General features: G+C 46.2%; 1 pseudogene; it reads right to left on the bottom strand.

The window, feature by feature from the left end:
- Positions 1–11,230: 11,230 nt before the first annotated feature.
- On the bottom strand, positions 11,231–11,349 carry LOC134930590 (5S ribosomal RNA; annotated as a pseudogene).
- Between the last annotated feature and the right edge of the window lie 11,568 nt (positions 11,350–22,917).

Here is a 22,917-nt window from a genome sequence, read left to right as displayed (position 1 = left end):
TTCCAATGATTTTAATATTAAAATCTCTTTTAATTGGAGCAGAAAATAAATATCTTTTTTAGATTTGTGCATTTATACAAAACAAGGCACTTTACAAACTAAAACGTATAAGAAAACCACTGATTCGAATAGCTATATAGATAAATGCAGTCTTCACCATAAGAACTGGCTCGACGGTATACCCTACGGGCAGTTCTTGAGGGTTAGACGCAACTATACAGAAACTGCTGTCTGTGAATTACAGATGGAAGAAATGGGTGATTTGTTTATAGAAAAAGGTTATAACAAGGACTCTATAGAAAAAGCTAAAATGAAAGCCTTGAATATTGACAGACAGAGCCTTTTAAATAGGAAATCAAAAGAAAAGAACAATGACAGTATCAATTGGGCGTTCATTAGTGGATATAATTCCCATCATAAAGAAATTGAATCAATATTCAGAAAAAATTGGAAACTTTTGAAACAGGATCCAATTATTAGTTCTAAAATTCCAGTAAAACTAAGTTTTATATATAGACTTGCACGATCGCTAAAAGACAAACTTGTGAATAGTGCAATTGAGGAGGTGAAAAGAACGAGTATTAGAACTGTTGGATTCCACAGATGTGGTTTATGTACTATATGTAAACTGGTGAAAGGACCAAGGAAAATAAAAGAGTTCTGTGTTAAAGATAATACCTACCTGATAAAAGAATTTCTTACCTGCAATTCGAAAAATTTGGTTTACGGACTTGAGTGCCTATGTGGTCTAGTTTACATAGGGAAGACCAGCAGAAACTTAAAAACAAGATTCGCGGAACACACTTATAACATCAGAAAAGGTCTAGATAGCCACACTGTATCTTCACATTTTAAGAAAGTTCATAAATGTAACCCAGCCGCCATTAAAGCCTTTTGGGGTATAGAAGGGGTCACTTCATCTTGGAGAAATAAAGATATTGAGGGCAAATTAGCTAAATCTGAAAGGAAGTGGATTTTTAAACTTAAAACCCTAACCCCAGAAGGTCTAAATGGGGATTTTGAATTAAAATGGTTTTCATAGTTTTTAATTTTTGCTCCATTAATATTTTGAATATTTTTATTATATATCCCTTGTATTGTTTACAAATATGTCTCCCATATCTTATGGTATATTTGAATATATGTAATTTTAATATACCTATTTTTGTTTTTAATTACATGTCATATTCATGGACTTATTTGGACTAAAGAGGATCCTTTTTAAACTTGGAACTGTGTATTTGGGACTGTATGGGATGGGATTACGTATGGGATTTCCGGAAATCGTAGGTGGAACGCACTGTCAATTTCCGGATTTTGACGGTGGAACGCATAGTGACTTCCTTTTCCGGTCAGCGGAACTTCCGGTGACGTAGTTTCCTGCTGACGATTTTGGGCGACGGTGGAACGCATAGTGACTTCCGGTTCCGGTCAGCGGAACTTCCGGTGACGGAGTTTCTTGCTGACGATCTTGGGCGGGAAAGAGTCGCCCCATGTGGATTCTGTTTAGCTAATTATGTTATGGTATAAATGTCTGTGCTTCCCATTCACCATTATGCTCCTGACGAAGGACCACAGCAGTCCGAAACGCGTTGAGCAGTTGGTGAATTGAAACGGAGGGTGACCTGATCTGGGACGTCTAAGCTACCTCTTGCACGTTACATGGTATCCAGAACCTGCAGTGCAGCCGTGAGACCATCCGAGGAGGGTAACTTTGACCACCAGTGACGACAGCACCCTGTTTTTTCCACTTACAGTGGCTACATGCTTGTTTTATCTGTTAAAATTGTGAGTTTCCTGTGTAAAATAAATCCTTTGTCGTCCCCCCCCCTAAGTGGATCTGCACCATGATCTCTTTTTCTCTCTGTTTGAGTTAAGGAAATTGATTCACAGAACCAAAGGACATATGAATCACGGGACTTTTAGGAACACGGAAATCTCCATATTATAATTTTGCCTCACTCAGTCCATCCTGTCTTTATGTAAGATTTTATTGATATTTCTGCGCCGATAAGACAAAAATTTCTATTTGTCCAATATGATGCCCTAGGCAAGATTTTGTCTGGTGCCCCCTAGCACCATCGCTGGTTCCGCCTCTGACCTTGCACCCCTTTCCCAGCACCATCACCCCTCACCCATAGCAGTCCTTATTTTGGGGTTTGTACCCCCTATATTTTAAATAGGAACAGTTCGCACATTTGGCACACAGCTCAAAAAGGAGTGTGTTTTTGCTGGAAAGGGGCATGGCCACACAATAGTAACCCCAATTCCAATTACACCACACAGTACTACAACTTTATTCACATTTTATCATGCAATAGTGTCCATAATTTATATTACATCCCACAGTAGTATCACTTTACCTTATAAACATTACTCCTCACAGTAGAGCCCCTTATTCACATTACATCACACTGAATTGCTCCTTATTCACATTACACCACACCCTATCACTCTTTATTCACATTAGACGACACAGTAGTGCCCTTTCTATATGCAACGCCTCATAGTAGAGCACCTTATACACATAATGCCACACATTAGTAATGCATTTATACACATAAATTCCACACAGTAATACCTCTTACACATATGAGATACATTATTAATGTCCTTATAAACATAATGCGCCTTACACATTATGACAACCTTTATTAATGCTCTTTTACACATAATGTCCCTTACACATATGCCGCACATTATTAATGCCCTTATACACATAATGACATGCATAGTGCCCCCTACACATTTGCTGCCCATTATTAGTGCCCCTTTACACAGAATGACACACATACAGTTGTACCCTGTTACACATATGCCGCGCATTATTAATGCCCTTATACACATAATGACACAGTGCCCCATACACATATGTTGCACATTATTAATGCATTTTTACACGACACACATAATGCTCCTTACACATATTCCGAACACTACTGCACAACCAACCCACTCACATGCACACATCACTCATACTGCCACTAACACTGTGACCTCTGCCTCTGCTTGGAAGCAGATGTGTCCTCATAAATCTTGCCTCAATGCTAACGTTGGGCACCTTTTTTTTATGAAAATGCATCTTATTTGCATTGGTATGTGGCTAGGATGCACAAGCAGCTTCTGCTGATTAAAATGATATGCAGCATGCCTATATACTGTGTGAGACTGTGGCTGTATCTGCATATGAAATGCTACACACAGAATATAGGCATGCCACATATCATTTTAATCAGCAGAAGCTGCTGATGCCCCTAGGCATATCAAATGCCCTAGGCAATTGCCTAGTTTGCCAATGCCTATGGCCGGCTCTAGTTATTGCCAACTTTGCCGGATCACCGACTTTGAATGTCGCTGGTTGATCCACTCTGAGGCGTTGGGTCCTGCCACCTCATCCGCAAGTATTACTTGTCTGTGGACTTTCTAGGTTTGCTGTATTTAGCCCGTTGTTATATCTGGACTAATGTGGTTTATGTTGTTTTTCCCCTATATGCTTTCTTTTCCACTGTGATCATTCTCCAGGTGGTTCTCCATTGCTCTGACTCTTATTTCCTTTAGATCAGGTTGTGATTTAGAGATGTTATAGTATGTGTATGCTCTTTTATATTATGCTGCTTTCATTTGTTTTACTCCATGTTAGGTCTCATGGGTGGGGAGCATGACAGTCCAGCCCCACAAGTTGCCTATGTTATTGTATCTGTTCCCTATGGCATCTACTGTGGCCTGATATACTGGGCCTTTTGGTTTCTTTAATTATTCCCTGTGTTTTTTCTCCCTTTTTTCCCCCTTTCCCTACATTTTGGATGACAGAGGTGTACCTAGGGGTTCTTCATTTCCTCACTCCTTCACATTGCCCAATGGTCAAGGTCCTCTCTCTTAATGTTAAAGGGCTTAATTATCCATATAAGCGGCGATTGGCCCTTTCCACATTCCACCAGCACAAAGCTGATATTGTGGCCCACCAGGAGACTAATTTCTAATTTTTTACAGACTCTGTTACATCATATATGCAGACTAACTCTCCTGATGATACTTCCATTTTTACTTATTGGTGTGCTCTGAAGGCAGTACTATGCTGCACTTCTATCCAGAAAGGTGCCAAGCTCAAAGCTTGCTCTCAAAAAACACAATTTGATTTAGAATTGACCCTTTGGTCTTTGGAGTCTCAGAATCAGGCCCATCCCACTAGAGCTTTGTGTAAGCAATTGCAGGAGGTGAGACACCAGCTTCAGAAGCTCTTTGAACTTCGCATGTATTCTGCCCTCACTCGTCTTTGCCATAAATTTTACATGGCTGGAAATAAAGCTTTCTGCCTACTAGCACATAAGCTTCATGGTCAACAGGCCCGTAATCACATTAAAGGTCTCATTACACCCTCAGGTAAACACTGTTTCAATCACCTTGATTTTGCCAATCTGTTTTCAGAATTTTATTCTAAACTGTATAATTTGTATGAGGATCCTTCTACCCCCCCAACCCTCTGCTGATACTATTGCTTTATTCCTGGATAGCCTCTCTCTCACTTCCCTAGATGAGGATAGCCTGGCTTCTTTGAATGTTCCATGGCCTTTAGCAGAGATACAGCTTGTAGTTCAACAGCTGCCAAAAGGGGAGGCTCCTGGCCCTGGTGGCTTTATCAATTCTTTTTACTCAGTATTCAGCGAGGTCCTTTCCCCACTTCTTTTACAGCTTTGTACTCAGGCTTCTAGCACTGGTTCTTTCCCCAGAGGAAATGGTTGAGGCCCAAATAGTGACTATACCAAAGCCTGGTAAGGACCCATCTGACTGTAAGAATTACCGACCCATAGCTCCTTTTAATACAGACCTAAAAATGTACGCTAAATTGATAGCTTATCGCCTGAACCCTTTACTCTTACAGCTGATACATCCGGACCGGGTGGGTTTTGTTCTTGGTCGCCAGGTTCCCGACAATACCTGTAGCATTTTAGATCTGGTTGAATGGGCATTGCATAGTGTCACAATTTCTTCTGCTCTCCCTCGACACTGAAAATGCATTTGATCTTCTTCATTGAGGATATATGCGCCGGGTATTAGTTAAGTTCGGACTCCAGAGGGACTTTCTTCTCTCTCTTTTTACTGGCACCTCAGCTAGCATTTTTAGTAATGGTTTTCTTTCCTCTTCTTTCCCAATTTTTAATGGGACTAGGCAGGGGTGCCCCCTTTCCCCATTAGTATTTGTGTTATTCATTGAGCCCTCTTGCCCAAATGATTCGGCTATCCTCAGAGTTCCCTGGTCTCTCAGTTTGTAATACTTCTCATAAATTGTGTCTCTTTTCAGATGATGTTTTATTGTTTGTAACCGAACCAGAGAACTAGCTGTTCCCCCTCCATACTATACTACATAAGTATAGTGCTGCTTCGCACTACAAATTGAACACCACCAAATCTGATGCCCTTCCTATTAATATCCCTCCTCTGGTTTTACAGTCCTTGAAGAAACGTTTCCTGTTTACTTGGAAGGATTCCTCCTTGTTATATTTAGGGATCTCTATCCCTTCCAACATTCAGAACGTGCTAGTCCTAGTATTGTTCCCAAATCTGCCAGAGCTACTATTGCTCACCACTGGAAATCTCCCTCCCCTGTTTGAGAAAGTTACAGTATTTCCAAAAATAGGATTTTAATACCTACCGGTAAATCCTTTTCTCTTAGTCCGTAGAGGATGCTGGGGTCACTTCAAGAACCATGGGGTATAGACAGGATCCGCAGGAGACATGGGCACTTTAAGACTTTCAAAGGGTGTGACCTGGCTCCTCCCTCTATGCCCCTCCTCCAGACTCCAGTTATAAGAACTGTGCCCAGGGAGAGGGACATTTCGAGGAAAGGATTTATTGTTAAACCACGGTGAGCATCTTACCAGCTCACACCGCAAGCATGCCGCAGAACGTGACATTCAACAGAACACAAGCCAACGGCATGAAGAAATTTGCAGCAATATGCTGACAAAACCCGTAACACAACCTGTGTGCAACCACAACCAATAACTGCAGATACAGTATGCACTGGGACGGGCGCCCAGCATCCTCTACGGACTAAGAGAAAAGGATTTACCGGTAGGTATTAAAATCCTATTTTCTCATACGTCCTAGAGGATGCTGGGGTCACTTCAAGAACCATGGGGTTATACCAAAGCTCTAGAACGGGCGGGAGAGTGCGGATGACTCTGCAGCACCGATTGACCAAACATGAGGTCCTCATCGGTCAGGGTATCAACTTGTAAAACATTGCAATAGTGTTTGAACCCAACCAAACATCTGCTCGGCAAAGTTGTAATGCCGAGATCCCCCGGGCAGCCGCCCAGGACGAGCCCACCTCTCTAGTAGAACGGGCCTTCACCGATTTCGGTAACGGCAATCCAGCCGTGGAAGGAGCATGCTGAATCTCACCACAGATCCAGCGTGCAATGGTCTGCTTGGAAGCAGGACACCCAACCTTGTTGGAAGCATACCGGACAAACAGAGCCACTGTTTTCCTAATCTGAGCCGCTCGGGCGACAAAATCTTCAAAGCTCCAACCACATCCAGAGACTTTGACTTAGTGAACGTGTCAGTAACTACTGGCACCACAATAGGTTGGTTTATGTGGAAAGAAGAAACCACCTTTGGAAGAAAATGTTGGTGAGTTCTCAACTGCGGATGCGGAAATAGATAGACCACCAAGATGGCTGCCTCACCTTTTGCATGCTCCTGATCATCTCCATAAAAGAGCTGAAATTCACCACAGCTGACCTATAAATCATCATAAATATCCAAGGACTTACCTTTAACTTCTACTACTCTACGCGGACATCCCATCAAAACCAACGGATTGCATTCCTGCGCTGAGATACACACTAGATTGAAACCTCTGCAACTCTCCACTGAGAAGTCCTTCAGTTTGGAATCTCCTGTGCTCTGCATTGAACATCCCAGACAAGGTACTGTGGAATACAACCTACATTTGGCTCCATCCAGCCCCTCACTTAGACATCATTCACCTCTATTCTCTGAGCAAAAAATAACTGACTTCTTGCATTAATCAACTAATATACAGTATATTCAGGCTCTGAATCACTGAAGGGTCACTGCTCACTTCAATCTGCAAGAGCCATTCCACAGGACACATGTTATCACTACCCCCACAAGAAATCTACTTCAAAGGCCTCTCACACTGATATCTTTCACACCTACACAACAGGAATTGGATTCTAACACCTTTCCAAGAGCCTGCTTTTGACTAAATCAGCCACAGAAAAAGCAGTTATTTTATTTACAGTATCACTTGTTTCAAATATACCCGTTTTATTAAGGAGCAGCAATAGGTTACAGCAACAACGATTATAGCGATTACAATCTAAGATGGCGCCGCAGATGGCTGCCTCGGAGCTACGCAGCTCAGCCAAAATACCTGTTTCCCCTTGTTTTCCCCTGCCCTTGTCTACCCCACTGGTGACCAAATACAGCAGGGAAGCCCTTCTAAGTTGGAGCGCTCCGAGGGGCTTACCACACGTTCGGGCCCATCGGTGGGCAGATCAGCGGCCCTTGCAGCCCTCGCTGCCCTTGCTGCCCTGTGTGGCAAGGTTGCAGATGTCGTGGACACCGAAGTGGATGACCAAGCGGCCGCGCCCCCCGCAGCCCAGGTGGCGACTGGCGGGTGGATCGCCGGCCCTGGAAAGAGAATGACGGAGGCCCTCATGTCGGCCCTAGTAAAAAGACCTGGGCTCAGAGGAGAGGCTGTCGCACAGGTGCCCTAGTGAGGTGGCAGCGGCGAGGGCACCGGTCTGCACTTCCTGCGATCCTGCTTTCGAATGTGCACTCACTGGCAAACAAGTTCGATGAATTGTCCCTCCTTCTGGACAGCGCAGGGTCAGGCATTACAGGGTCGTCCGTCCTCTGCTTTACGGAGACGTGGCTGGACGACCATATTGCAGACAACCCGATGTCTCTGCCGGGCTTCAGTCTCTTCAGAGCCGATCGCTCCAAGGTTCTCTCAGGAAAAACGAAGGGTGGTGGCATCTGCTTGTACATCAACGACGGATGGTGCACCAATGTCACGATCATAGGCAAATCATGTAGCCCTCATCTGGAGATGCTGAGTATCAACTGCAACCCCTTCTATTCCCCTGGGAATTTGCCTCAATTGTCCTTGTGGGAATGTACATCCCCCACCCTCGTCTGCGCGAACAAAGCCCTGCACCACCTGGCTGTATGCATATCCGACATAGAACAAAAACTCCCAGACTCTCTGCTTATAGTACTGGGCGACTTCAACAGAACTAACCTGAGCAAGGAGCTACCTAAGTACAAACAACAAGTCACGTGTCCCACTAGAGAAGGGCGCACCCTTGATCACTGCTACACTACCCTCAAGTCTGCCTTCCGGTCTATCCCGCGTGCTGCACTCGGCCTATCTGACCACTGCCTCGTCCATCTACTCCCTACCTATACACAGAAGCTGAGAGCGGTTAAGCCTGTCGTCAAGACTGTTAAGAAATGGACCAATGAGGCCAAGATGAAGCTCCAGGCCTGCTTTGACTGCACGGAATGGGGGGTCTTTGAAGCCTCGGCAACCGACCTGAATGACCTGACAGACACTGTCACATCCTACATCAGCTACTGTGAGGACATGTGTGTACCTACCAAGACTTACCACATTTGCTCAGGCAACTTCGTCGAGCCAAAGAGGAGGCCTATAGCAGCGGTGACAGAGCACTATACAACCGTACTAGGAACTCTCTGACTAAAGGAATCAGGCTAGCAAAAAAGCGGTTTTCGGACAAGCTGACAAACGATCTCTCCACCAATGACCCCGTATCTGTATGCAAAGGAATGCAATCCATAACCAACTATAGGAAAACATCGAAGTCCACCACCATGCACCAAGACCTAGCAGATGAACTGAACCACTTTTATTGCAGGTTCGCAAAAGAAGTCCCCTGCAACCCAAACAATCACCTCTACGATGCTCCGAACACCGACGGCCAACCCCAGGCACTGCAAGTTGCCCAAGAAGAGGTGGAGGCATTGTTCAAAAGGGCCAAACCCAGAAAAGCTCCGGGTCCTGACGGAGTGTCACCATCTGCCCTAAGAGCATGTGCGGGTCAGCTCGCCCCCATATTCACCGAGATCTTCAACAAATCGCTGGAGCTACAGAAAGTCACTTCCTGCCTCAAAAGGTCTACTATCGTCCCGGTCCCCAAGAAACCCTCTATCACGAACCTGAACGACTACAGGCCGATAGCACTGACGTCTGTGGTCATGAAAACGTTCGAGCGTCTGGTTTTGAATCACCTGAAAACTGTGACTGGCCCCCAACTGGACCCCCTGCAGTTCGCCTATCGATCGAATCGGTGTGTTGAGGATGCAGTCAACCTGGGCCTGCACTACATTCTACAGCACCTAGACATTCCCGGTACCTACGCGAGGGTCCTGTTTGTCGATTTCTGCTCGGCCTTCAATACAATCGTCCCCACCATCCTCCACCCCAAATTACTTCGCCTAGGGGTCCCAGAAGCTACCTGTTCCTGGATAGTAGACTTCCTGACAGATAGGACACAGGTGGTGAAAGCAGGGGAATTCACCTCTCAAGCGCGGTCCATTAGTACAGGGGCCCCTCAAGGCTGTGTCCTCTCACCCCTGCTCTTCTCCCTGTACACAAATGACTGTACCTCAGAGGCGCAATCAGTAAAGATCATCAAATTCGCCGATGACACCACCGTCATCGGCCTCATCAAGGACGGGGATGAATCGGCCTATAGACGGGAAGTAGACCGGTTGGCCCAGTGGTGCATCCACAACAACCTTGAGCTCAACGCCCTCAAAACTGTCGAGATGATAGTGGACTTCAGGAAGAAGTCATCTAGTGCACCTCCACTGACGATTGCTGACAGTGTGGTATCGCTAGTGGACTCCTTCAAGTTTCTAGGGACCACAATCTACCGGGACCTTAAACGGGGGTCCAACGCTAACGCCACTGTTGGGAAAGCACAGCAGAGGTTGTTCTTCCTCAGGCAACTAAGGACGTTCAACATCCCACAGAAGCTTCTGCTCCTCTTCTGCTCCGCGATTGTGGAGTTGGTACTGTGCTCCTCGATACTCGTATGGTACAACTCCGCCAGCGCGAGGGACAGATGCAGGCTCCAAAAGGTGGTCATAACCGCAGAGAAGATCATCGGGGCCGACCTTCCCTCAGTCCAGGACCTGTACCTGTCCAGAGCTAAAAAGCGGGCAATGAAGATAGTAAAAGACCAGCTACACCCCGGCCACAGCATGTTTAGCTTGCTTCCTTCAGGCAGGCGTTACAGGGTCATCCCCGCCAGGTCCACCAGAAGCATCTAAAGTTTCTTTCCCCAAGTTGTCCGCCTGCTGAACTCCTGAACATTGACTGACTAGACGTACATGTAACTATCTTGTGTCCCTACGGTATACCTATCTGTGTGACTTTACTTGCCCCCCCCACCTGCTTATCTGTTACCTACTTGGCTGTTGTATAGCAAACCGAAGACAAATTCCTAGTATACGCAAGTATACCTGGCCAATAAAGCTGATTCTGATTCTGATTCTGAACTCTGCCCTATCTTCATGAAAGATCAGGTAAGGGCTCTTGTGAGAAAAAAGGCTTGCAGAAGACTCTTGTGTGGGTGCACTCTTGTATTTATGTAGTTATATGGCTAATTATTAAAGCTTAACTTTTATTTAATAATCATTTTAAGATAAATCCACACTCTCATATTCCACCACAGTTAATTAATGAAACAGAAAAACACCAATGTAGGTATAGGGTTATACAATGAGAAAATATTTTTTTGTTAAAATTGGAAATGTTCTGGTTAGTCTATCCTTATAGACTTATAGGGAGGTGTAGACACTAGGGTTCTACACCCAAATCCTCTCCAACCAGCACAAGCAAAGCTTGTTTTAATAGGACCTCAATGGGTCATAATTGATCGGACCGATATTATCACACATATGAATCTTAATAAATTACATATGCATGGGGAGGTGTCTGTGTGTAGTGCTTTGTGATTGTATATAACGGGCTTTAAGGATTTATCCTGGATATGGAGAAAAACTAGCCACGGAAAACAAAGATGGGATTGCGGGGGAAGGTGGAGGAAGGGGAGGAGAGGGATAAGAAAAGGGGAAGGGAAGGGGGGAGAAAGACCAAATGGAAAAAAAGGATAAAGAAAAAATGTGGTGATCCTGCTGTTGGTTTACGGTCGAGATGAGTCACAAATTACAACACCAGGTATTCTCTGGGGGTCCCCCTCACAGATACTGACCCAGCCCACCACCGTTTTGCTTCCAAGATCGGACGAGATCGGGCTCTGTCGGTGGGGTATGGTAGTAATATTAGACACGAATTGGTCGACTCACCAATGAGAGTGCACCTAGTAAAGATTTAAAGAGAAGAAGAAGCAAGTGGCAGATCTGCTGTCTACGTTAGGCACAGGATTAACCTGTGGATCATAGATGAGAGTCTGCAGATATAAGAAAATAATAGATTACACAGGATCAAAGGTAGAACTGAAACAGATATATGCCCAAGTCTTTATGCAGGCACTGTCATCAGATTTTATATTAGAAGCACACTCTAACAGTTCAGAATACTGTGTTAGACTGAAAAAAATATGTATATTCCATGGAGTGTGTAGAAAATTCAATATTCTGACAGGCTACCTTCAATACAAATCACTTGCTGAGGTATACAGACAAGGGTAGGTGCTCACTTGTACCAAATGTTCCTATGTGCAGGCACAAAACCAATTGAATCACATGGCAGGGCTGTTAACATTGTAATGAACAGCCACTGAGAAGGTTATGTCTAGAAAATAGTGGTGTCCCTGAACCCTGTTTTTACACAAGCAATGGGGTTAGATTTTATATTTAGATATCCCCTCCAGGAAACTAATCCATGGGGCGTGTGTAAATGTTCAGTATTCTGACATTCACCTTTATTACAAATCTATTGCAGAAGCACGCAGACAGTGATGGGTGCACAATTGCACCACTATTCTCACAAACAAATGAATAACAATGCAGGGCTGTTTATATTCGGATGGACAGCCGCTAAAATAACGGGATACAGCCAAAAGGATATATCAGTATCCCTGAAACCTGTTGATTTCATAGGGATATCAATTTAGAATGCCCTGTGCAGTTAGGTAATAATAATTATACAGAGTATTACATGTATTGTTATTGATACAATAGGTGTGAGAGTCGGATAAATCAAAAAGATACCGGTCCCTGCCCAGGTCCCTGGGTCAGTTGGGGTTAACAGGATCTGAGTGATACTCCTAGTCCCAGGTCCCAGGGACACTAGGAGTATCACTCAGATCCACTCTTCCAACAGGTCCCACTGGAATACCCTGGCATGGAACCTGCCAAACTGTATGGCCTCGTAGGCCGCCACCATATTTCCACTGATGGATTGACACTCTTGATGGTTTCAAAACTAGTTTCACCATTTTCTGGATTTCCAGAGCCTTTTCCACCGGAAGAAAAACTCTCTGAACTTCCCTGTCCCGAATCATCCCGGAAAAAAAAGATAATCTTTCCTGGAAAATTTATGATCCAACCGTGTTGTTGGAGTATGGACAGGGAGAGCGCAATGTTTTGTACCAACCGCTCCTTGGATCTTGCCTTTATCAGGAGATCGTCTAGACAAAAAATTATATTGACTCCTTCTTGACGCAGGAGGACCATCATCTCCGCCATCACCTTGATGAAAACCCTTGTCGCCGTGGAGAGACCACAAGGCAACCTCTGGAATTGGTAATAGCAATCCTGAACCGCGAATCTCAGATAAGCCTGGTGAGGAGGATAAATGGGAACATGCAGGTAAGCATCGTTTACTTCTACAGACACCATGTAGTCCCCCTCCTCCAGACTGGAAATCACTGCCCTCAGCGATTCCATTGTGAACTTGAATCGTTTCAAGTAGAGATTCAGATTTTTTAGGTTTAGGATCGGTCTGACCGAGCCGTCCGGCTACGGACTACAAAAAGGCTTGAATAAAACCCCTCCCCTTGTTGAGACAAAGGTACCATGACTATGACCTGATCCTGACATAATTTTTGGATTGCCGCTGTTACTGTTTCTCTTTCTGGAAGAGAAGCTGGCAAGGTCGATTAGAAAAAATCGGCATGGGGGAACGTCTTGAAACTCCAGATTGTATCCCTGGAACACTATCTGCAACACCCAGGGATCCAGGCCAGACAAAATCCAACCTTGGCTGAACAGTTTGAGACGTGCCCCCACTCGAGCGGCCTCCTGCAAGGGAGCCCCAGCGTCATGCTGAAGATTTGGCAGAAGTAGGAGTAGACTTCTGCTCCTGGGAACCTGAAGCCACTGTGGACTTCTTTCCCTTTCCCCTTCCCTTACCTGCAAAGACGGGGGAACCTCTCGCTTTTTGGTATTTATTGGGCCAAAAGGACTGCATGTGAGAGTGATATGTCTTTTTTGCCGGTGCAGGCGCAGAGGGCAAAAATGTCGACTTACCTGCGGTAGCCGCCGAGACTAACACATCTAGTCCATCGCCAAATAAGGCCTCACCTTTATAAGGGAGTGCCTCCATATTTCTTTTGGAATCTACATCCACGTTCCACAAGCGAATTCGCAACGCCCGCCGAGCCGATACTGCCCTGGTAGCGGCTCGTGAACTCAAGAGTCCAATATCTTTCATCGCCTCTAGCATGTATGCGGTAGCGTCTTTGATATTTCCTAACTTAAGAAGTATCTCATCTTAATCAATCGTGTCAATTTCTGATGACACGCTTTCTGACCATTTTTCAATAGCGCGACTCACCCACGCGCAAACACTAGTGGGTCTGAGCAGCATAGCATTTGCAACATAAATGGATTTTAATGTAGTTTTCAGCTTTCGGTCTGCCGATTCTTTTAGTAACGCCGTGCCCGGTGCAGGGAGAATTACTTTCTTTGTCACCCTGGACAGTGCATTATCTAACACAGGGGGCGACTGCCGGGAAAGAATATATTAAGCTCGTGGGAGGGACTCTTATTAGATCTATTTCCCTGGAGTCCCTATCGTCAACACAGGACTTAGAGTCCGTGTCGGTATCAATAGTTTATGTGACCCAGGGAGGGTCACCTGCAGATGGAAGAACAGAATCCTGAAAAAACACATCTTCCACATATCCAGCATGCAGTATTAGATACAGCTTTATCTAATGTCCTATTGATATGATGCATACTACCACGTATTTCTTTCACCCATGCAGGCTCTTGGTGTGCCAATATCGCCACCACCTTACAACTCTGTGTCCCTACAATGGCTTCCTCCAGGGAGGAACTCCCTGCCTCAGACATATCACACACGTGTACCACACACACTCACAGACACACTGGGACTTATAGGGAACAGACCTATGTCTGATGGACAAACCAGCTCACACCCCAGCGCCAAGCACACACAATCTGTGAACATATCCTTGAAAAACAGACCTGCAGCGCTTTTATTATTATAATACAAGCACCATATACATCCCTCCCCCCATTTTTGCATCCTGATACATGTCAGTAGTGAAGGGAGGACCAGCGTTTCTGTTGTGAGGAGAAAATGGCGCTGATTAGTGTGCTGGCTTAGAGAGGAAGAAGCCCTGCCCCCATTACTGGCGTGCTTCACTCGCTCTTAAATAAATAGTTAATTATACTGGCGGGGGTAGGACAATGTGCTTTTTGCCACAAACATAAACCTTTTTGTTTCCCAGGGCGCCCCCCCTGCGCCCTGCTCCCTGCAGTTGTCAGCAATGTGTGTGTGAACTGTGAGGAAGAAGCTCCGCCCCCATAATGGCGCGCTTTCTTCCCACAATTTTCAACAAATATTTATACTGGCGGGGGTTAGGACAGTGCCAGTATCAGAATGAGGATTTATATGCTGCCCAGGGCCCCCCCCCCCCCCCCCCCGCACCCTGCACCCTGTAGTGCTGCTGTGTGTGGGAGCATGGCGCGCAGCGTGCGATCGCTGTGCGGTACCTCAGAAGCCATCACTGAAGTCTTCTTTGCTTCTTCTACTCACCTGTCTTCTGACTTCTGGCTCTGCAAGGGGGGTGACGAGCATCTAGGCGTACCTAGCTATCAGACCCTCAGGAGCTAATGGTGTCCTGTAGCCAAGAAGCAGAGCCTTTAACTGACTAGAAGTAGGTCTGACTTCTCTCCCCTAAGTCCCACGAAGCAGGGAGACTGTTGCCAGCAGTACTCCCTGAAAATAAAAAACCATAGTCTTTTTCAGAGAAACTCAGTAGAGCTCCTCAGAGTGCATCTAGTCTCACTGGGCACAGATTCTAAACTGGAGTCTGGAGGAGGGGCATAGAGGGAGGAGCCAGGTCACACCCTTTGAAAGTCTTAAAGTGCCCATGTCTCCTGCGGATCCCGTCTATACCCCATGGTTCTTGAAGTGACCCCAGCAGGCTCTAGGACGTATGAGAAACCTAGTTCCATTTTGAAATGGAGACTAGAGAGATTCCCTATTCTATAGCCCTCTCTTCTCCCATTGTGAAATAGTTTCCATAGCGTGTTTACATCAGAGGGTAAAGGTGCCCCTCCTCCATCCCCTACTTAACTGATCCCCACTCCTCCTTTCAATTTGAATGAATCCCCAATGGGGGAACCAGATGCCTTTTTTCTGTTGTTTGTCTGATGCCATTAAATGACCTGTCTCCCCTATTTTCACTGTTTTTGCCCCTCCCCTTGTTACTCCGTTTCTTTTTTGTATCCCCATATTTTACATGCATAACCTCAATAAAGATTTAATACTGGGGGAAAAAAAGTTCTGTGTGGGCATAATAACGCTTATGCACACACCTGCAGGTTGTTCGTCACTACCTCGGATCCCTTCAACATGCAGAATGATCTGAAGGGGTGGCAATTGATGCCATGCTGCCAAATACATGATGCTGCTCCAACATCCCCCCCCCCCCCCCCAACACCTTGGCTCGTCATTGCCGGCAAGTACAGTAAGTACACTTGCCGATGCCAGCACCCAACCAGGTCCCATCTTTCGTGATGTGTACCTGGAGGACACATTGCTCCGTGTGTGGGGTCAATTACACTAAAAATGTAAGTTTTGCAAGGATAGGCTTGCTCTGTTCAGAGGAGCGGAGATTTCCTTTCTTTGAAAATAAACTGTTTACTGTAGCAAGACAACTTTCTTTTATTTATTTATTTTATTTTCCAGATGATTTCTGCAACAAAAGTATCTTTTGCTAAAAAAACAAATATGTATCTATCCTTGGCTGGCAAATTCACTCTTTCTGTTCAACAATAACAATCACAAGCTGCAGGTCTCTGATCAGCTGAATCCTGTAGTTATATGCTCCCTGTAATGCTGAGGCTATGGACTCTTTCTGCACTGCTTAAAGAGAACTGCTAAACTGTAGCTGTAGTCACCTAGCTGTGCTGGGCTTGCTATGCCTATGTAAAGTCATTTAGTTAATACTCTGGGGAGTCTATAGTTTGATCTTCATAACGGCTCTCACTGCTTGTAATAATAAGAATTTACTTACCGATAATTCTATTTCTCGGAGTCCGTAGTGGATGCTGGGGTTCCTGAAATGACCATGGGGAATAGCGGCTCCGCAGGAGACAGGGCACAAAAAGTAAAGCTTTAGGATCAGGTGGTGTGCACTGGCTCCTCCCCCTATGACCCTCCTCCAAGCCTCAGTTAGGATACTGTGCCCGGACGAGCGTACACAATAAGGAAGGATTTTGAATCCCGGGTAAGACTCATACCAGCCACACCAATCACACTGTACAACCTGTGATCTGAACCCAGTTAACAGTATGATAACAGCGGAGCCTCTGAAAAGATGGCTCACAACAATAATAACCCGATTTTTGTAACTATGTACAAGTATTGCAGATAATCCGCACTTGGGATGGGCGCCCAGCATCCACTACGGACTCCGAGAAATAGAATTATCGGTAAGTAAATTCTTATTTTCTCTATCGTCCTAGTGGATGCTGGGGTTCCTGAAAGGACCATGGGGATTATACCAAAGCTCCCAAATGGGCGGGAGTGTGCGGATGACTCTGCAGCACCGAATGAGAGAACTCCAGGTCCTCCTTGGCCAGGGTATCAAATTTGTAGGATTTTACAAACGTGTTTGCCCCTGACTAAGTAGCCGCTCGGCAAAGTTGTAAAGCCGAGACCCCTCGGGCAGCCGCCCAAGATGAGCCCACCTTCCTTGTGGAATGGGCATTTACATATTTTGGCTGTGGCAGGCCTGCCACAGAATGTGCAAGCTGAATTGTATTACACATCCAACTAGCAATAGTCTGCTTAGAAGCAAGAGCACCCAGTTTGTTGGGTGCATACAGGATAACAGCAAGTCAGTTTTCCTGACTCCAGCCGTCCTGGAACCTATATTTTCAGGGCCCTGACAACATCTAGCAACTTGGAGTCCTCCAAGTCCCTAGTAGGCGCAAGGCACCACAATAAGCTGGTTCAGGTGAAACACTGACACCACCTTAGGGAGAGAACTGGGGACGAGTCCGCAGCTCTGCCCTGTCCGAATGGACAAACAGATATGGGCTTTTTTTGAGAAAAAAACCACCAATTTGACACTCGCCTGGCCCAGGCCAGGGCCAAGAGCATGGTCACTTTTCATGTGAGATGCTTCAAATCCACAGATTTGACTGGTTTTAAACCAATGTGATTTGAGGAATCCCAGAACTACGTTGAGATCCCACAGTGCCACTGGAGGCACAAAAGGGGGTTGTATATGCAATACTCCCTTGACAAACTTCTGGACTTCAGGAACTGAAGCCAATTCTTTCTGGAAGAAAATCGACAGGGCCGAAATTTGAACCTTATTGGACCCCAATTTGAGGCCCATAGACACTCCTGTTTGCAGGAAATGCAGGAATCGACCGAGTTGAAATTTCTTCATGGGGCCTTCCTGGCCTCACACCACGCAACATATTTTCGCCACATGTGGTGATAATGTTGTGCGGTCACCTCCTTCCTGGCTTTGACCAGGGTAGGAATGACCTCTTCCGGAATGCCTTTTCCCCTTAGGATCCGGCGTTCCACCGCCATGCCGTCAAACGCAGCTGCGGTAAGTCTTGGAACAGACATGGTACTTGCTGAAGCAAGTCCCTTCTTAGCGGCAGAGGCCATAAGTCCTCTGTGAGCATCTCTTGAAGTTCCGGGTACCAAGTCCTTCTTGGCCAATCCGGAGCCATGAGTATAGTTCTTACTCCTCTACGTCTTATAATTCTCAGTACCTTAGGTATGAGAAGCAGAGGAGGGAACACATACACCGACTGGTACACCCACGGTGTTACCAGAACGTCCACAGCTATTGCCTGAGGGTCTCTTGACCTGGCGCAATACCTGTCCCGTTTTTTGTTCAGACGGGACGCCATCATGTCCACCTTTGGTATTTCCCAACGGTTCACCATCATGTGGAAAAACTTCCCGATGAAGTTTCCACTCTCCCGGGTGGAGGTCGTGCCTGCTGAGGAAGTCTGCTTCCCAGTTTCCACTCCCGGAATGAAACACTGCTGACAGTGCTATCACATGATTTTCCGCCCAGCGAAAAGTCCTTGCAGTTTTTGCCATTGCCCTCCTGCTTCTTGTGCCGCCCTGTCTGTTTACGTGGGCGACTGCCGTGATGTTTTTCCCACTGGATCAATACCGGCTGACCTTGAATCAGAGGTCTTGCTAAGCTTAGAGCATTATAAATTTACCCTTAGCTCCAGTATATTTATGTGGAGAAAAGTCTCCAGACTTGATCACACTCCCTGGAAATTTTTTCCTTGTGTGACTGCTCCCCAGCCTCTCGGGCTGGCCTCCGTGGTCACCAGCATCCAATCCTGAATGCCGAATCTGCGGCCCTCTAGAAGATGAGCACTCTGTAACCACCACAGGAGAGACACCCTTGTCCTTGGATATAGGGTTATCCGCTGATGCATCTGAAGATGCGATCCGGACCATTTGTCCAGCAGATCCCACTGAAAAGTTCTTGCGTGAAATCTGCCGAATGGAATTGCTTCGTAGGAAGCCACCATTTTTACCAGGACCCTTGTGCAATGATGCACTGACACTTTTCCTGGTTTTAGGAGGTTCTTGACTAGCTCGGATAACTCCCTGGCTTTCTCATCCGGGAGAAACACCTTTTTCTGGATTGTGTCCAGAATCATCCCTAGGCACAGCAGACGTGTCGTCAGGATCAGCTGCGATTTTGGAATATTTAGAATCCATCCGTGCTGTTGTAGCAGTATCCGAGATAGTGCTACTCCGACCTCCAACTGTTCCCTGGACTTTGCCCTTATCAGGAGATCGTCCAAGTAAGGGGTAATTAAGACGCCTTTTCTTCGAAGAAGAATCATCATTTCGGCCATTACCTTGGTAAAGACCCGGGGTGCCGTGGACAATCCAAACGGCAGCGTCTGAAACTGACAGTGACAGTTCTATACCACGAACCTGAGGTACCCTTAGTGAGAAGGGCAAATTTGGGACATGGAGGTAAGCATCCCTGATGTCCCGGGACACTATATAGTCCCCTTCTTCCTGTTCGTTATCACTGCTCTGAGTGACTCCATCTTGATTTGAACCTTTGTAAGTGTTCAAATTTTTTTAGATTTAGAATAGGTCTCACCTAGCCTTCTGGCTTCAGTACCACAATATAGTGTGGAATAATACCCCTTTCCTTGTTGTAGGAGGGGTAATTTGATTATCACCTGCTGGGAATACAGCTTGTGAATTTTTTCCCATACTGCCTCCTTGTCGGAGGGATACCTTGGTAAAGCAGACTTCAGGAGCCTGCGAGGGGGAAACGTTTCGACATTCCAATCTGTACCCCTGGGATACTACTTGTAGGATCCAGGGGTCCTGTACGGTCCCAGCGTCATGCTGAGAGCTTGGCAGAAGCGGTGGAAGGCTTCTGTTCCTGGGAATGGGCTGCCTGCTGCAGTCTTCTTCCCTTTCCTCTATCCCTGGGCAAATATGACTCTTATAGGGACGAAAGGACTGAGGCTGAAAAGACGGTGTCTTTTTCTGCAGAGATGTGACTTAGGGTAAAAACGGTGGATTTTCCAGCAGTTGCCGTGGCCACCAGGTCCGATGGACCGACCCCAAATAACTCCTCTTCCTTTATACGGCAATACACCTTTGTGCCGTTTGGAATCTGCATCACCTGACCACTGTCGTGTCCATAAACATCTTCTGGCAGATATGGACATCGCACTTACTCTTGATGCCAGAGTGCAAATATCCCTCTGTGCATCTCGCATATATAGAAATGCATCCTTTAAATGCTCTATAGTCAATAAAATACTGTCCCTGTCAAGGGTATCAATATTTTTAGTCAGGGAATCCGACCAAGCCACCCCAGCTCTGCACATCCAGGCTGAGGCGATCGCTGGTCGCAGTATAACACCAGTATGTGTGTATATACTTTTATATGATATTTTCCAGCCTCCTGTCAGCTGGCTCCTTGAGGACGGCCCTATCTATAGACGGTACCGCCACTTGTTTTGATAAGCGTGTGAGCGCCTTATCCACCCTAAGGGGTGTTTCCCAACGCGCCCTAACTTCTGGCGGGAAAGGGTATACCGCCAATAATTTTCTATCGGGGGGAACCCACGCATCATCACACACTTCATTTAATTTATCTGATTCAGGAAAAACTACAGGTAGTTTTTTCACATCCCACATAATACCCTCTTTTGTGGTACTTGTAGTATCAGAAATATGTAACACCTCCTTCATTGCCCTTAACGTGTGGCCCTAATAAGGAATACGTTTGTTTATTCACCGTCGACACTGGATTCAGTGTCCGTGTCTGTGTCTGTGTCGACCGACTAAGGTAAACGGGCGTTTTAAAACCCCTGACGGTGTTTTTGAGACGTCTGGACCGGTACTAATTGTTTGTCGGCCGTCTCATGTCGTCAACCGACCTTGCAGCGTGTTGACATTATCACGTAATTCCCTAAATAAGCCATCCATTCCGGTGTCGACTCCCTAGAGAGTGACATCACCATTATAGGCAATTGCTCCGCCTCCTCACCAACATCGTCCTCATACATGTCGACACACACGTACCGACACACAGCACACACACAGGGAATGCTCTGATAGAGGACAGGACCCACTAGCCCTTTGGAGAGACAGAGGGAGAGTTTGCCAGCACACACCAAAAAACGCTATAATTATATAGGGACAACCTTATATAAGTGTTTTCCCTTATAGCATCTTTTTATATATTTCTAACGCCAAATTAGTGCCCCCCCTCTCTGTTTTAACCCTGTTTCTGTAGTGCAGTGCAGGGGAGAGCCTGGGAGCCTTCCCTCCAGCCTTTCTGTGAGGGAAAATGGCGCTGTGTGCTGAGGAGATAGGCCCCGCCCCTTTTTCGGCGGGCTCGTCTCCCGCTCTTCAACGGATTCTGGCAGGGGTTAAATATCTCCATATAGCCCCCGGAGGCTATATGTGAGGTATTTTTTTTGCCAAAATATAGGTTTACATTGCCTCCCAGGGCGCCCCCCTCCCAGCGCCCTGCACCCTCAGTGACTGCCGTGTGAAGTGTGCTGAGAGCAATGGCGCACAGCTGCAGTGCTGTGCGCTACCTTAAGAAGACTGAGGAGTCTTCTGCCGCCGATTCTGGACCTTCTTCTCTTTTCAGCATCTGCAAGGGGGCCGGCGGCGAAGCTCCGGTGACCATCCAGGCTGTACCTGTGATCGTCCCTCTGGAGCTAATGTCCAGTAGCCAAAGAAGCCAATCCATCCTGCACGCAGGTGAGTTCACTTCTTCTCCCCTAAGTCCCTCGTTGCAGTGATCCTGTTGCCAGCAGGACTCACTGTAAAATAAAAAACCTAAGCTAAACTTTTCTAAGCAGCTCTTTAGGAGAGCCACCTAGATTGCACCCTTCTCGGCCGGGCACAAAAATCTAACTGAGGCTTGGAGGAGGGTCATAGGGGGAGGAGCCAGTGCACACCACCTGATCCTAAAGCTTTACTTTTTGTGCCCTGTCTCCTGCGGAGCCGCTATTCCCCATGGTCCTTTCAGGAACCCCAGCATCCACTAGGACGATAGAGAAAAGTGGCTACGAGCAGAAGTGCATGATTCCCTCTCTGTGGTACCTGTCCCTCACCGGGGCAGCGATTTATCAAGCCTTGGAGAGTGACAAATTGCACTGTGATAAAGTACCAACCAATCAGCTCCTGCCATGTTACAGGCTGTGATTGAAAAGTGACAGGAGCTGATTGGTTGGTACTTTATTGCCATGCAATTTATCACTCACCAAGTCTTGATAAATCTAGGTCTGGGTTCTCTGACTGCAGCTGTCACACTTCCTTCCGGTCACTGGGAACACCACTGAATTGGGTAGATTACTCCACAGCCCCCTCTGCTCCAAGTTGCTGCTCTGTGTCCTTCTAAGATGGCTGCCACCCAACTGCCAACTGTCCCGGCACAAGCTGTAACTGCCACAGCACAAGCTGTCTCTCTCTCTCTCCCTCTCTCTGGGATCCATACGCCTCTTGCTGACCGGTCAGTGTCCCCATGCCAGATTCAGCACTCAGGGCACAGTTAACCCTTTCCCTGCTGCTAGTTTAATATTGTCCAGCCAGGGATGCATTTAGCAGAGAAGGAGCACAAAAATCACACTACAGTTTGTGTCAGCTCTAATGGGGTGCCACACATGTAATATGTCACCATACAGAAATGTACAGGCGACGTGATCTTTAGGTCAACATTGTGCATATTGACAATCAAAATGCTGACATAGCAGTTGTCACAATTTTACCCTAACCGTACCCCTAAATGTAGCGCTAAAATTCTATGTTGATATTTTGGCCATTGACATGTACAATGTTTTACCATGTTACATGTTGGAATAACATCCATGTTGACATTCTGACCAACTATCTATAAACTACGTTGATTCCAGTTGTAT

This window comes from Pseudophryne corroboree, chromosome 5, assembly GCF_028390025.1.
Source record: "Pseudophryne corroboree isolate aPseCor3 chromosome 5, aPseCor3.hap2, whole genome shotgun sequence".
In the NCBI taxonomy this organism is placed as follows: domain Eukaryota; kingdom Metazoa; phylum Chordata; class Amphibia; order Anura; family Myobatrachidae; genus Pseudophryne; species Pseudophryne corroboree.
The sequence above is the reverse complement of the archived record's forward strand: the minus strand, read 5'-3'. Positions and strand labels throughout refer to the sequence as shown.